The sequence below is a fragment of the Talpa europaea genome (genome assembly GCF_964194135.1).
Source record: "Talpa europaea genome assembly, chromosome: 14".
NCBI classification, from domain to species: domain Eukaryota; kingdom Metazoa; phylum Chordata; class Mammalia; order Eulipotyphla; family Talpidae; genus Talpa; species Talpa europaea.
Window position 1 is genome coordinate 81515715 of NC_140082.1, and position 17580 is coordinate 81533294.

The following is a 17580-nucleotide window of genomic DNA, read 5'->3' on the forward strand; positions in this document are numbered from 1 at the left end:
TCAGGAGCCACCCTTGTCCCCACATGTCCCGAGTCCAGTGTGCACAGCAGGCCCGGACAGAGACTTGTCAGGTTTCCACAAATGAGGCAGACTCAGCCCTGCAGAGGAAGAGCCCAGCAGGACATGCACACCCCCTGCCCCAGCCGCTCTCAGGTGTTGGCCCTGTTCTGCACCTTCCTCCTGTTTTGCTCAGGATCTGTATGATAAAGTCAAGAGGGAGGCTGGACCCCAGGGACTAGAAAATACCCACAGGGCGCCAGCGATGCAGGCCTGGACCTGGCAGGGCGCCGCTTCACAGTAAGGTGCTGTGCCAGGCTGAACAAAAATCAAAAACTTCAGAATTCCTTCCCCAATCAAATCTCCTTTTGAGGAATAGTTAGAAGAACAGAAAAATATTTGTCAAGTTCTCTGCACCCTACTTGCTTTTTGAGTACAAGGACAAGCGCATAGAATGTATAATGTGATAGGACAAATCTCTAATGCCTGCCTTCACTGTAGGGCACAGCTAGTGAACAATTATTCATATTACATTATTGCTGTTGTTGTTATTGTTATTATTTCTGGTGGAAGAAGATGACACTAAGATATTATTTTTTGTGTTTCCAGTTAACATTACTTTCTCCTTCATTTATTTTGGTCTTGTCTCTGTAACAAATATCTTCTTGCTTAAGGTAAAGAAAAAGTTTATTTGCTTTTCTATTCTCCAGGGTTTTATTCCCCCCTTCTTATTTAAATAACGAAGGTACAACTGATATGCCAATTTCAACCATCTCTCATACAGCTGGAAGCATTAAAATACCTCAGGAGAGGCAGAGAGGTATTTTTGCAATATCCTTTAGGACTTTTGTGATTAATTTTAAAAGCAGCCTTTCTTTCTGCAGGAAACAAAGCTCAGGACTACACCAGATGACTTTATAAAGTGCAGTCCACCAAGCCACCAATATTATTGTCATGCAAATGACTTAAAGTAAAAGGAAGACAGAATCTAGCAGGCCCGGTGATTGAGTAGATTCAGAAGACACTTTGCTTGGCTGCTTAGAGGTCATTACTTATCCCTCCGTGTACTGGAAATAAAGATTTGCCAGTCCTCTAGAACAGCCGTACCAGGCATCAGAGAGGACAAACAAGAGTATAGAGCCAGGTTCTGACACCAGGGCTGCTGGCCTTGGGCACCAAACAGGACCCCATAAAGGCATCTGACTTCAGGACCAGGCCTCTCTTAAGAGGGGTACACCTCTGGCTGTGTACACACAGTGTAGACAGGCAGACATCTGGGGCTGGAGTCTAACTTGGATCATATAGCTGGCCCCTGGGCGCAAGGCTCTGTTGACACACTAAGAAAGTGGACTGATCCTGAAGGACTTTTCTCAGACAGCTTTTCTGTCCCTACCCTGCAGAAGTGGAAAAGGAAGTAGGATCCAGATCGATGGCTCCAAGGGTTGTCCATCAGAATTACTTACGGAATATACAAATATAACTCATTGCCTATCCCACATTTTGATTCAATTCTTCTGGGGTAAGAAATAAAGACTGCATTTCAGCTGTGCCTAGGACACTGCAGAACCCCCACCTCACGTTACTCCTCTAGCAGCTTATCACATTGATAACTGAGAAAATGCAGTGATTCGGGATGTATTTTAATCCAAAATACATTCAAATAAAATAGGAACGAAGACAAGGAAACATTAGAGTAAGCAAGACACATATTTAGAGTTTTGCATTGGGTTTTATATGCATAGAGTTTTGCATTGGGTAGCACAATTTATCAGCAGTTACATGTAAATATAAAAACAAAGAGGCCAGATTAGATATTAAAAAAAATCAACTCCATGCCCCCTATAAGGGATGCACCATGAATATAAGGAAAAGTATATGTTGAAGAGAGAGGGGGCAGTTGGGAACAATGGATGTATTTTTAAAATAGTATAAACTGGACAGTTTTTTTTTTTTTTATATTTCAGTCAATGTGAAATCCCTTAGGAATACTTTTGTGCAACAAGGGTAGGCTCGATGTTGGAAACCCCCTCGTGTTCTGGAATTACAGCGGGGCTACCAACTACTGAGGGAGGCCTGGGGCTTCCCACCAACCCTCTGGGGGGAGGGTGCTGGCTCCACCCACTGTCTCCACCAGCAGCCCCGTTTTGTTGAACTTTACTTTCTGGAGCTGGCATTGGGGAAACAACAGGCCTTCAAAGGGGGTTCTTTGGGGGAGTTGGTTTTTAGGTCTACAAAACAAGCCTGTCTAGAAGGGAATGCCCTGTCCTAGCTCTCACTCTGGGGTCCCCCTGGGCACCCACCTGGACCCTTTGGCAAAGGACTCTCCCCCACCACCACACCCCCTTGCTCTAAGAACCAAAACACAGTAACGGTGGAGCCAAGTGGTTGACGTTAATCCTCTCAGAATTTGCACAGGAACCCCCACCTTCCCCTCACGGCTTGGCTTGCTCCCCTCACTGCGAGCAGGCGGGCAGACAGCTTACTGCCCCGCTTTCGTGGGTCTCTGCCATCCCCCTCACCTCCTCATCAGCTGCCTTCCCTGGTCTCCATGAAGAGCCCAGGCTCAGCCCTAGAACCCGTGAGCCAGTCAGAGACTTGGGAGGGCCCTCCCGAGCGAAGGCTCCACTTCAGGGAATGTGACGCAGTTGAGAGCATGTGTGTCCTGTGTCCCAGGGGAGCAGAGCCCTTGTGCCCACCCCCCCCACCCCCCCGGGCTGTTGTCTCATCTGCTTCCCCACAACCTGTTGCTCTAAAGAGGCCCCTGGCCTAGTTGCCACTCTTTGTCCTTGTGAATAAAACCCTCCACCAGGTGGCCCTCAAGTTCCTGTTAAGGGTGGGTGGGTAAGTGGGTGTGTGTGCACACGTGCTTGTGTGTGTTTCATTTTTTTATTAATGAAGTGCCATTGTTTTGCATATTTGTTAACATTTCTACGTAGGATTTCCTCCTTAGGTGTGGTCATCCTAGCTCTCCCGCCACCTCCGTCATAGTCTCTTGTGCTAGAAGCCGGGAAGGGGAAGCAACAGAGAAACCTACAATATGCAAAAGCCTTGACCAGGCTCTTCTGGGAAGACATTTGTCCCTTGGCAGCTGCTCAGGGGTCAGGAATTAATCTGGGACTTGGGACAAAGGACCTTGAGGTCCCTGGTCAGACATTCCTGGCTGGGCCTCCCCTCCCTGTCCTGCTCCACTGGTCACTGTGCAGCCCTCTGGACTCATGGCTGACAGGTCTGCCTTTGGGATCACTCACAGGTGCCCTCTCTCTCTTACAACGGCAACATCAGCAAGCAAACCCTGTGTCAGACTGGACCCTGCGCCAGCCCCTCAGGTTGGAACAAACTCGGTGAGTAGATGGAAGAGGACATGCACCTTTCCCCTTGGGAGAGGCTGCTGGGTGGGGCTCAGAGACTCTTACTTTGCTAGACTTGCCGATGCTGCTGTTGAAAAGGAGACAGAATGGACATTCACTAGGGGCCTAGAATAAGAACATGATCTTGGAAGACAGCTCAGTGCCCCTCACCCCGGGCTGCCAGGACCCCATAAAGGCCCCGACAGGCTCTTAACCCAGACCCAACGTGTCACCCTCCGAGGAGACAGGTGAACCTCTCCTGTCCCTTGGGGCATCCAATGACAGCAGGTGGAGCTCAGGTAGTTGGAGGATGCCCAGACTGGCAGATGCAAGGGGCAGAGCATTGGCAATTTCCCAAAGGGGTACCACCTGGTTGTTGCTGGCATCGCTGAGGGGCTTGGACGTATCAGGTGCTGAGAGTTAAAGGCCACGACTGTCAGCTGCTGCCAATAGAAGCTGGCCACTCGGAAGGAGCAGCCTTCTAACCTCCGTCCGCATTCCCAAAACTTCCCAATACTCTCTACTGGCAAACCTTGCAGGAAGCCAACCCCAAGGCGGGGTCTGAGACATACCACTTGTGGAGACCCAGGCCCAGCGCCTTGGAATGGAATTTAGAAGGGGGATTTGGAGCTGAGAGATAATAAGTAAGTAAACCACGCAGTCTCTTGACCACTCAGCATCCACACATGCCCTTATACACATGTTAAAATCCCCTCAAAGTGCAAGTGGAAGTGAAGAGATAAAACCTACTGAGCTAGTCAGAGACTCGGGACTGAGCGAAGGCTCCAGTCCAGGGAACATGATGCAGCTGAGAAGCACTGAAGGGCCCAGGAATTAATCTGGAACTTGGGGCTATGCAAACATGCACGTGCGCAAGCTCAGACACACACACATATGCACACACGCGCACAAATACACACACTGCAGCAGCAGCAGCAAGGCAGCCACACACCTGGTGCTAAATCCTGGTTACAGTGTCTGAGATTATTCCTAATTTACATTTTCCTTAACAAGTTCCAGGTATTTATTTATTTTTTTTTTCCATTCTCTGGGAGAGTGTGTAGAAGTTGGTGATGTATATTTCTTAGATATTCGCTGGAAATCTTTGGTAAAGCTGGGCTTTTTTCTTTCAGGAAGGTTTAAATAATGAATTTCATTCCTTTAATATTTGTAAAACTCCCTCCAATTTTTATGTGTTATTGTCACTATTGTATTTTACTAGTAATTGTCCATTTTATCCAACTGTGCATTTTTCGTCATAAAGAAGTTCATGGAAGCCTCCAAACATCAGTGATATCTCTTTTTCACACTTGATATTAGTTCTTTGTCATTTTGCTTCTTGATCAAACTTCCAGAGGTTTATCACTATTATTAATCTTTTCAAAGAATCCACTTTTGCCTTTGCTGGTCATCTATAGTGTGTGCTTACTCACATGACATAATTTCTACTACTCTTAGGGGTTAAGCACAGCACTGTGAGGCTATTTGCAGCCTCTGCAGCACAAGTTCAATCCCTGGCCGACCAGGGAGCTACCCACATGGCACGGCAGACCTCTCCTATCTCGCCTGCTACTCTCCTAAGCAGTGTATTTCAGTCAGTCTGCCTGTTCTGCTCCCTACTCTGTCTCTGGTGAATCCTCTCACCCCCTGCACCTCTGGCCTGTACAGCAGTTCTTGTATGCACAAATACATACATCTTTTTTAAAAGGAAATTTTAGTATATAGTGTTTTCATTTGAAATATTTTTTAATTCCCATTCTGACTTCAATCTGACTTTTAGAATCTGTTGATTTCTGTGAAAGATCAACTACAGTTTTTGTTAGAGATATTCTATTGAATCTATAGATTAGTTTGAAAATACTAGTTAAAAATGTCTCCAGTCCATGAACATAATATTTTGCTCCATTTATCTAGTTCTCTAATTTCTTTCAATGTTTGTAATTTTCAGTGTATGAGTCTTGCCCTTCTTTTGCTTTACTCCTAAATATCCTATTAGTTTTGATAATAGCACAAATGTAATTGTTTTCTTAATTTCATTTTTGAATTGTCCAATGGTAACATATGAATACTCATCTTGCATCCTATCACATTGCCAAGTTTAAGTTAATCATGTTTAATGGGTTTTTAAAGATTTTCTATTTACAAGGTCATGTCATTAGCAGATATTTTTGCTTCTTTTACAATGCAGAATCTGTTTATTTCTTTTTCATGCCTAGCTGCTCTGTTTAGAACTTCTAGCACAGGGTCAAATAGAAGGGAGTGGTATGTGCGTCATGTCCTGTGTCTGACTTTTGGGAGAAAGCTTTCTGTCTTTCAGCATTAATTACTGTGTTAGCTGTGGGTTTTAAAAGATGTCCTTCACCAGGTCGTAGACCTTCGTTTTTACTCCTAGTCTGTTACGTGTTTTTATTATGAAGGGGTGTTGGATTTTGTCAGATGTAAGCGATGGGCCTATTGAAATGCTCTTGCAGCTTTGTCCTCTGTTCTGTCAATACAATGTGACCCATTGACTGGTTTTTATGTAACGTTCACAGTTTCCAGGGATTAGGATGTGGACATCTTCAGAAGTTCAGTTTCCAGCTATACAGGTGTCAGGGCAATTCAGTGGGGGGCAGGAGATAGTCTCTCTGACCAACTGTGCTGGGACAAATGAATATCCAAATATAAGAGAGTGATTTCGGAGTCCGCCTCCTTCCCACCAAACACAAAAATGTGCAAAATCTAGTTCAAAAACTTAAATGTAAGGGCCAACATTCTAAAACTATTCGATGAAAACATGGACATAAATCTTCATGATCTTGAATATTAGGCAATGGTTTCTTAGATTCCATACCAGAAATACAAGTCACAAAGGAAAATGACATAAATTGAACTCCATCAAAATTCAAAACTTTTGTGCACAAATGAAACCATCAAGAAATTGAAAAGACATCCACAGGATGAGAGAAAACGTTTATAAGTCATATATCTCCTAAGGGACTTTCCCCAGAATGTATAAAGAATTCTTACAACTCAGTCATAAAAAGAAAAATAACCCAATTAAAAAATGGGCAAAGGATCTGAATAGACATCTATCCAAGGAAGATATATGAGTGGCCAATAAACACAGGGAAAAAAAAATGTTTAACATCATTAGTCATCAGGGAAATGCAAATCAAAACCACAATAAGATACTATTTCACATTCACCAGAATGTCTATAATCAAGAGTACTAACAATAATAAGGAAGTGGAGAAATCAGAACCTCATATGTTGATAGTGGGAATGTAAAATGGTTCAGATCTTGTGCAAGACAGTTAGCAGTTCCTCCAAAAGTTAAATGTAGAGTTACCATAGGATGCAATTCCACTCCTAGGCATAAACCCTAGAGAAACAAAAGTATGTCCACACCAAAACTTACAAGCAAATGCACATGGCAGAGTGATTCAGAACAACCAGAAGGAGGAAACAACCCAGATGTCCATCAAATGGTGAATGCATAAATAAAATAGGGTACAGCCACATAATGGGGTACCCTTTGACAATAAAACGATGGCATTGATATATTCCACAACATGGGCCAACGCTGAAAACATGCTATGTCAAAAAAAAAAAAAAAAAGGTCATCCCCTTTACAGAAATGTCCAGAAAAGGCAAATCTATGGAAACAGAATTTACACCGTCAGGGTGGGGTGACAAGGAGGGATAGAGAGTGACAGCTAATGGTTACAGGGTTTCTTTCACCAGGACAAAGATATTCTAAAGTTAGGTGTGGTCATGTTACAGAACCAAGCCAGAAGAGTATGTCCTTTGCCCTCTAGGGAAAAATTTAGCAGAAAGCACCACTCGGTGTAGGTGAGCCACGCAAGGCTTCGTGCATGAGGAGCCGGTGCTGGAAAGGAGGGCTTAGCCTGGCTCTGGGATGGGGCTTAGGAGGAGACACTTCAAGGGCAGGTGCAGGAGGAGGGCAGCGTCACAGCTTGTCCTGGGCTGGGCGCGCCAGGGCTTGCGCGGACAGGCTACACTCCAGCTGCACCTGTGGGCTCTCAGCCTCCTCGCTCCCGGAGGTTGTGAGATAATCACTGGTCAGAAGCTAAAGCTCTTTGACATGGCGCCTCATGGTCAGTGTGGTGGCCAAATGGTTAGGACAGGGCTTGTGGTCCGTGACTCAGCCCACCTGTTCAAACAGGACTTGGGGCAACTCCTCTGCGGGCTGGTAATTTCTTTGCTGTCTCAGGGATGGATGCACAATCCTGTGAATGCACTTAAAAAATTGGTTTGTAAACTTTAAGAATGAGAGCCTCCCTGGTGGTGCAGGTGGTTGAGCCCAGCGCTGTGAAGCTGTCTGCAGCCTCTGCAGCGCCAGATGGATCCCCGCCGGCCTCGGAGCAACCCACATGGCGAGCAGACCTCTCCTGTCTCGCCCTCTGCTCCCCTCAGCAGTGTATTTCAGTCAGTCTGCCTGTTCTGTTCCCAGCTCTGTCTCTGGTGAATTTTCTACCCTCCTGTGCATCTGGCCTATACCCTGGTTGTTGTATAAATAAATATTTTAAAAATAAACTTTAAGAATGAATTTTATGGTGTGTGAGTTCTATCTCCATAAGGCTATCAAAAATAAATGGTAATAACTTTAGACAATGAAAGAAGAAATAGCAATGAAAATGAACAGCCATGAGTGTATGCAAAATGATGTGTGTGTGGATGAGTTTCATAAACACATGGTTTAAATCAAAGAAGTCAGATACAAACAGTGTCATTGCATCCCTGTAGAGTTCAAGAATCAGCAAAATTAAACCATAGTGTTAGGTGCAGTGGGGTTACTGAGATGATGCCAAGGCATTTGTTTGTTTAAATCTGAATGGTGATTATCCAGGTTTTCACCTTGCAGTGGGCCCTTATTTTAGAGGGGTACTATTTCCCCACCCCCACTTACAGGCAGCTGCACTTTAGCTATGGGAAGTAGGGGTGGAGCTGAGAAACCAGGTGAAGCCATAGGTGGGCTGAAGGCAGGTGTGCTCGGTGTCTCTTGCTCCCCAGGTTTTCACTGGTACTGCTGGGCAGGAGACATGGCAGGAGACAGTTGGCAGAGACAATGGAGCAATCATCTCGATTTGTACTTTGGTTCTGCTCCTTTTGCCCCAGGTTTGCCTAAACCCCTTCTTGCTGCTGTTCCCCCAGAAGGTGCCCTAGACTGTGCTGAGCTTTCATCAAGCAGCGGCCCTGCTTTGGGCCAAACCAGTTTGGCTGGGCATTTGCTTACAAGGGGATGAGTAATTTTGAGTGTTTTATTGGGAAATGTTTATTAGGAATATCCCTTTTCTTCTCTGCTCTCTCCATGTACACTAATTCTATTAAAAATTTATCACACTAGAGTCTGCCAACATCTTTAGGGGCTGAATGGCGGGACCCCTTTTTAGAGCATCATCCCTTAGATTTTGGGTCCCTGGGTACCTCACAGTCACATGCTAACGATTGAGCCATATGTTTATGCTTTCCACATTTTTCCACAGGTGGCTTATATTTTAATAAAGATTTTAAAAGGGTATGATAAGCAAGTGTTCCTTAGAAAATGACCCAGTCCTCACTGGACTCCATGACGATTTCACATTCCTAGATAATAACTTAACACCTAGGAATGTGATGGGAAGATATTGACAGAAAAGTGCCTCCCTCCTCAGGCTGCTGGCCCAGGAGCCTCTGAACTTCCATGTGGGCCATTGGAGATCCTGACTGCACAGTCACATCTGGGCAGCTGTGCTGGTTCTGGGACAGGCAGGTCTGTGCAAGACACAGCCAACCGGTTGGCTCTCTGGACAGCAACCAGCCTGCTTGTTCTAGGCTGGGCTATCATGCAAAGTCCCCTGTGCTACCAAGATGCTGCATGTTCCACTAAGGGTAGCAGGACAAAGTCATTTCTCACCTAACGCAACTTTCAGGGGTTCTGAGCAAGGAAAGGCTGTGATAAGCCCAGATGTTTTGGAGTTGGCCGACACCCTAAATTTTAGCTTAGAACAGGAAGTTGGCCAGGTTCCACTTGTCTTTTGCCAAAACCTCTCTCACTTTCACTTGAGGGGAAATTTCATTGAGAAACTTGGGGTATTGTGGAGCCCAAGGTCAGTGTCTTCTCAGACATGTCACTATTTCCACTTTGTCCCCAAGGTTGTGGTACAGTCAGAAGCCAGAAGTTGCTGGGTTACCTATACCCTACTCCCCAGAGGCTCTGCTCCTCAACACCAGGTGGGTAGCCTGGAGTCTCTGAAGTTCCCATTAAAATGTGTGTGATGTGTCAAGAGCACAGTGTCTCATTGTGATTAATCCTATTGTTCAATCCCAGATTTGACAGACCTCAGGATGCATATGCTCTTTTGTATTTTGGCATCTCTGGGGCTGGGGCGCCTTTGAAAGCCAGTGCAGCCTGCAACCCTATCATCCACGCAGGGGCAGTGACATACATCTCCCTGCACCCCAAAGCCTTGTAGTGCCCCTGGTGACTTGAGGGACGGCAGCAAACCTTTGTTGTGTTAGTCAGTGAGCTATTTAGGGACCGTTGCATCCCTTCTTATCTTCTTTATTTTCCTGAAAATCTTTTGTTGACCTTTTCTATCAACATAAAGAAATCTAAGGATCAAAGTCCCACGTGTCAGCAGTTTGGAAGAACTATTAAACCTTTGAGAAACGCTCTATCATCAACCCTCCTGGGGGCCCAGATAATATTGGAGGGGGGGACCAGGAAGGACTTTGAGGGGAGAGAGCAGGAATCAATGACCCTGAATTAGAAAGTAATGCAGAATAGCTTGATACTAAACAAGGGGATGGTTTAGATCAATAACTCAACCCATTAACTTTCCTGGTGATATGAATATATATATGAGTACTTTTAAGAATTATATAAAATTCAAAGAAATAATAGTATTACACAAATAGTGTAATAGTATTACACAAATTACTCATGAGTCTTGTATTCAATAACTTCTTAGATTCAAAGGAATACTAACTGTGTGCACAATTAGACAATTGCAATACAATAAACCCTTAAAGATCTAAATGGATCACTGCTTATTCACATTGGTAGAGAGCTATCCAGAAAGAAATCAAGTAGACAGTTGTAGATAGTGCTTTGTGAAGGAACTTAAAGTTCCCAGCAATCATCTGATTTATTTTAACTTCTTATTTTGACATGATTTTTGATTTCAGAAAAAGTTGCATGAACATTACAAAGAATATCCATCTTTATACAAAGAATATCAATATCAACATTACAAAGAATATCAATCATGCCCCAAATGTTAGCATGATACTACATGTGCTTTATTATTCTCTCCATTATGCTTTATATTTGTATAATTGTAAAGTACCATTTATTTCATAGTGTTTTTATATTTTATTATATACAATTTTATTATATATAATTAATATATAATTTTATTAAATTTCATATTAAGTAAATAAACTTCGGATGCTGTTTATTTCATCATTCTTTCATATTTATTTGTTTCCAGTATTTTGTATGTATAAGCCTTGCTGTAAAGTTGGTCTTGTGCTTATGTATTTTTATGTTTCGGGTGCTTTATTTTTAGGGTTACTTCTAGAACTGGGATAAGGTCAAAAAGAAAACAGGCAGTAGTTTTGTTTGATATTTCCAAATTCCTTTCTGTAAGGGTTCTAGCATGTTGCATTCCTATTAACAATGTGTGTCTATTTCCATACAATCTCCATAAAAGATCTGTCTTTGCTCAAGTTTTGCCATCTTTGATGGATAAGAAACGAGACTCAGGTTGTGAAAGCTGTATACCTCTTAGAATGAAGGAATTTGAATGTCTTTATATGTGAAGAACCATTTTTATGGTAAATTAGTTCTGTCTTTGTCCATTTTTACATCAAGTTTTTGCTTTCTTATCAGTTCTATGTCTGTAATATATGCTGCAAATATTTTCCTTAAGTTTATCCGCTTTCTTCTGACTTTATGGACTTTTTTTTAGCTTGAAAAAGCCTTTTTATTTTATGTAGTTAAACTTACCAATCTTTTCTTTTACAGCATCTGGATATTTTCTTCTAGAACTTACATTTTTGTTTTGATTTTTTTTTTTTTTACATTTAGATCCATTTGAAGCTCATTCTTGTATATGGAGTGAGGTATGGATCCAATTTTATATTTTTCCAAATGACTAACAGTTGTCTTAACATCATTTATTAAAACATCATCCATTTTGCCACAGTGATTTGAGACGCCATCTTTACCATTTACAAAATAAATTTCCAAATGTCTGTAGGTCTATTTCAAGCTTTTCTACTTTATTCCGCTGATCTAATTTTCTATTTATGCACCAGTACCAAACTGTTTTAATTATAAAGACTTCATGATATATTTGAATTTCTGGGAGGATGTCTGTCCTCATTGCTTTCCTTTTTTTTCCCTGCATTTTTTTTCTTTTCTGTCTATTCCTGAAAGCTTATTTTCCCATATTAATGTTAGTGTCCATTTTTCAATTTCTACAAACAATTATTGGTATTTTGATGTGACTTCATCAGGTTTAAAAATGAACTTGGGGAGAACTGACATCTTTATGGTGTTGAGTCATCCTATTAAAAAAATCAAGTGGTGCCTTTTCATTCGTTCAAGTCTTCTTTGAGGTCTTTCTGGAATTTTAAATGTTTTCCTTATGTAGACTTTGTGCATTTCTTATTCAGTTTAACCCTTAAGTACTTTATCTTGTGTCAATATAGAGAAGTACAATTTCTTTAATGAATGGCTTACTTTTTGGGGTGGTGGTCGAAGGAGCAGAACGTCCTTTGCTTGGAGCTTCTTGCTTTTCTTTCAGATCCCTAATATCTCTCCTTTTGCTTTTCCTCCATCCACCCCCCAGTTACCACACAGTCATCCAAGGGAACCTCTCCTTTTCCATTGTTCTTTCTAGAAGCAATCCCTCTTTAAGTAAATGCTCTCATCTGCCAGACTTGCTTCAAGATTTTCACACTTGGTGGATTTTGGCTTTCTGGAAATGATTTTAGATAATCTTTTTTTATTATTTTATTATTGAAGTACCATTGTTTTACATTTTTAAAAAAAAGATTTATTTATTTATTTATTTATTTATTTATTTATACAAGCACTGGGTACAGTCATAAGCACGGGAGGTTGAGAGGATTCACCAGAGCCAGAGTGGGGAGCAGAGCAGGCAGACTGATGAAGTTCACTGCTGAGGGGAGCAGCGGGTGGCAGGAGAGGTCTGCGCGCCATGTGGGACCCTTGCCAGAGGCTGGGATTGAACCGCTGCTGCAGAGGCTGCAGGCAGCTTCGCAGCCCAGTGCTCAACCGCTGCGCCACAGGGGAGGCCCTGTTTTACATATTTGTTAATAGTTTGACAGTAGGGGATTCTCCGCCCCCAGCAGCCATAGTCCATAGTGGTTGTGCTTGTCTCCCCACTTCTCAGCCCTTCCCCCTGTCTCTCCAGATTTCAGATCCATCTTCCCATTCTGTACGGTTTGATCTTTTATTTCTTTTCAAGCAGGATGGTCCACTGGATTTAGTGTTTTCTACTTAAAAGATTAGAAGTCTGGGCATTTTCTGTCTTCCAAATGTTCAGAATACAATTATTATTCCCATTGTTTTATATATTACTTTTTGGAGCAGCTGTTGGCAGATTTGCCTTATGCAGTTGCCATCCCTTCGCTTCCTGACTCTTTTGCTTTTAAAGAAGAAACTGAAACTCAGGAACAGTCACTGTTCAGAGGTGCCCAGCTGAGTGTGGGAGAGCTGGGCACTGGGAGCAGGGAAGGACTTGACCCCAGAGCTTTCCTGTTTTACCTTGCAAAGCTTGTAATACCTCAGTCATCTCAATTGCCATAAAACTTATTTGAAAATAAAATTCAAATTTACGTATTCCCAGCATCTTCTATTTGAAGAAAACCCTGCTATAGGAAGCGCAGCTAAATGGAAAGCCTGGACAATCTCCAAACTTCTCTCTATAAAAAAAGTCCCTTGCAGCTTCTCTTCAAAGGCCCATATTCCCAGTGCACTTGAAGCACAATTCAGTCAGCAAGAATCCAGTCTCCATGCTATTTGTTTTTCTAAAAGTCAACAATGATTACTCGGGGATGCATATATAGGTAGATGGAACATGAGAAGCAGCAAGAACAATGCATGCAAGAATCCAAAGTCTTCTTCAACCTCTGGGTGGGAAGGAAGGTCCATCTACTTGGGAACCACAGGACTAGGGCTTCTAAGGTTCTGGTGATGTTCCATCCCTTACCCTGGGATGGGTTCAAGGGTCTTCAATTTAGCAGAATTTGTTGAATGTGCATATATATATATTATGTATTCTTCTGTATGCCTGGTTCCATATGCAGTATAAAATTAAAGAGGGCAAGAATGAGTGACTAGAGGTTCTCCACCTGGGTGTGTGCTTTAAGCCAGGGAGTCCAGCCATTTTTGCTATAACCTGGGAATCACTGCAGCTGCACCATAGATGTGAAGTGCAAAGAGAGGCTGGGATTCTGGCAGGGGTGACAGGGAAGGTTACACTGTACCCCCTCCCAGAAAGGACCTCAGCCTGAGGTAGCAAAGTGGAAAAGGGAATGAATGATGGCTGGGTTTTGACCCTTGATTCTGTTAAATGGGTCATGGCAGGGATCTCATTTTACCTGTCTCTAAAAGGAAAAAAAAAAATCTGGAGCAATGGAATACACCAAGTCAAGTTATGGGATTCGGGTCATTTGGAAACAACGAAGGGTGGCTCAAGAACACAGTAGTCAGTGTGGTCACGGTAACTAGAGCTCTCGGGGGCACTGCCTGGCTGGGTCCTGTCTTTGGTCGCTGGGGAAAACTCTCCTGGGGAGGCTGCCTTTGAAGCACTCCCTGGGGGCCAGGCTAATAGGACCCAGCTTTGCTCAAGAGGCAGCTGGGTGGGGCCGCAGGAGTTTGAGGAGACCCCACACCCTCCCCTCCACCCCAAGACTGTGAAGGGGAAGAGGGTCAGGGCTGCTGAGAATCCCCACCAGGGCCCCTTGCCACTCCACGCCCCACCCCCTCCACCGAGGGGCCCAGGGCGACTCCTCTTCTGCTGGCCCCTGGCAAAGGGAAGAAAAGAAGATGAAGGTGGGAATTTAGCCACGACTTGGGTCCAATCCAGCCTTGAGGGCCCATCTGCAGTCGGTCCGGGGAGACCCAGATGCCCAGTGCTTTCCCTGATCCACACTTTGCGCAACTTTGTGGCCTGGACCAGAGGGTCCCTGGGGAGGAATAAAGCAGAGGAAACCAAGAAATCAAGTCTGAGGGAAGAGAGAGAGACAAAGGGATGGATTTCCCCCCTTCTGTTCTTGGCAACAACCCCAGAGGCTCCAGGGAAGGGGAATTTGATAACCATGTAACTTCACCCCGAGATAGCGCAGGCATTGTCTGGCCCCCGGCCAAGGGCCTGTTTGCGCGCAGAACTGCATGCGAAGGGCTTCTACCAAATCCATTTATCTTTCAACCTGGTGTGTGTATCTGTCCGCCCCCAACCCCCTTCTCCCCTTCTTTATTTTCCTTCCTCCCTCTCTTTAATTTTCTTTTTTTCTCTCTCTTCCTCCGGAGTCAGCAGATGCAATTTCCTCGCACTCTTTCTACTGGCATGGGTAGTTCACCAAAAGCCCTTCTTTCATTCTCTTCTATAATTTTCTCCTATCCCCCCTCACCCCCGCTAGAAAAATGTGATCTGCATTTTTATTGTAAGTCTTTCCAGTTCACTTTCTGTCTCAAAATGTACTGCTTGGGGTTGTAATTACATAAAAGTGTTGTTGAAACATGGTCCCATTATTTGCATTTTAAATTCAACATGCGTTTGAAATGACTTACTGAGCTACAGTTGACATGCACCAAATGCGTGATACTTACAGAGCACTGCTTGATGAGTGTTGGCATGTTTACGGGTACACCCGTGTTTACGGATACAATCAAGATAGTTCCCATATCTGTAACCCCCTCAGTTTCCTCTGGTCCCTTTGCAATTCCTTCTCCATATACTTCTCTGCTTCCTGACAAGGACCACAGATTTCTTTGCATTTTCTAGAGTTTTATATAATAGAATCATGTGCATGTGTTGGGGGAGGGGACTTCCTCCATTCATTAATTACTTTCCCGTTCATTCACATTGTGAAATCAAATAAGCTGCCATCAGCAGTCTGGGGCATTAAAAAAAAAAAAAAAAAGCATCATGGATGGTGCTGGAAGGGATCATGCTCAACGAAATGAGCCAGAAAGAAAGAGAAAAATACCGGATGGTCTCACTCATAGCAGGAATTTAGAAAACTTAAATAAGGGACCAGGAAAATAAATAACTAGAAGAAAGTGAAAATCAAAATCAACAAAAAACTATGAACCAGAGACATTCTCTAGGGGGTGAGGGGCGGGGAGGGGAGGGATTGGGGTCAAAATAAGAGAGTCGCAATTGTATGGGGAATATAAAAATAAAATTTATAATAATAATAAAAAAAAAATCTACAGAGACCAGAGTCAGCTAATACAGAGAGTTGGTTGTGAGGATGCCCTGTTGGCTTCCTGGAAAACCCAGCACATCATAATTCCAAACCCCTGCACTAGGTTGCTGCTGCTGGAGCGTTTCACTAGACCCACACAGGTCCACAAAAGACATGCTTTGAGATAAAGACTTTATGACCTGGTTCTTGCCTTTCCCACGTATAGATTTCATCTGACTACAGAGATAAGGACCCCCTAAGTGGGTCCCTGCTACCTCTTATCTTTACAGAAGGATGCTGGACAATTACAAGATACTGGCTTCTAAAACAAATACTGTTAAAGAATAATTAATGCGACCTTTCTATTGTCTGTAGCCTGCCATTTACAATGGTATATAAGCTGTAACCTGACCTCAGGAGAGGGGGGTGCGGCCGACCTAATTCTTTACTGGGCCAGCCCTCGCTTTTGATACTGAAAGTAAAGCTCCTTTACTAACCTTTTCCCGTTACAGTGTTGATTATATTTTTAATTAACAGTATTGTCATATGTAATCAATAGTTCATTCTTGTTTGTTGTCAAGTAGTATTTCATTATACACTTCATATACCACTGTCTGTTGCATGTTTTCTACAATTTGATTATCAGTTCACCTGTTGATGGATGTGGGATCCTTCTAGCTTTTGAAATAGCTTTTGAAATGAAATCAAAGAAATGAAACCGTCACAATTATTCAAGTAAAAGTATTTTTATGGATATACAATTTTTACTAAAGAGTGGAATGGCTGAGTTGAGGTATGTTTAACTTCCAAAGAAATTGCCAAGGAGTCCTATTCCAGGATGACAACGTAAGAGGCTTCTGAAGTGACTGTCTTCTGTGGACACTCAGAATCTGCAGTCACACACAGAGCAATCCTTCCTGAGAGACATGCAGAAACTACCCGAGCAAATTCTACATGCCAGGTGAGAACAAACAAGAAAATACCTGCACTTCCAGGGGAAGGAAAGGCCGAGACATAGTCTTACTGTCACCCCCCCTCAGGTACAGGTCTTAAATCAGGAGGGCACTCAACCCCCAGCTTCTCCTGCACAGCAGAGGGTTCAGACCCAACATCTAGTGCCCCAACTTTTAAGGGCTGAGGGATGGGCTCCTGAAACACCTAATTGTGAAAGCTAACAAGGTTTGTGTCCGAGAAACCAAACCAGACGAAAGCAAACAAACAAATGATTCTGAAAGGGTGAGCACCTTCCCCCTCCCGCTGCACCCCTGCCTCAAGATTCCCTGTGGAGGGAGCCCACAGAAATGCCTGCCTCCAGGTCTGTCCCTAAAGAGGCCCATTTGCAATGTGCCTCCAGCACCACCCAGGTCATCAGTGTCTCCCTGGAAGGAGCTTTTGTGCATGTTGGCTGCCACGGGCTTTTGTGTCTGCTGCTCAGAGGAGGCACCCTTGACGGCCTGACTCTGGTGGCCACTGGGGCTTGCATTCACGGGGTCTCCCAAGACTGTGGCAAACAAGGAAACTTCTTAACTAGCTATCCCCCCAGGACTCTCTGCAGAGGGGGCAGACAGAAACACCCAGGCTTCTCCTGAAAGAAGTCTCCTTGCTGACTGAATTGGCTAGCTGCATGACAGTCCAGCTTCCAGTCAGCCTGCATCAAAGTGCTGACTGAGGGCCACCCCTTTGGGACTCTTACAGGTCTTGGCACATCCTCAACCACTAGAAGCCACTACGAACAAAGAAGGAGGGGAGAGTGAAAATGAAGAGCTTTGGTGTTCCTTCAGAGCTGTATCCACTTAAAATGGAC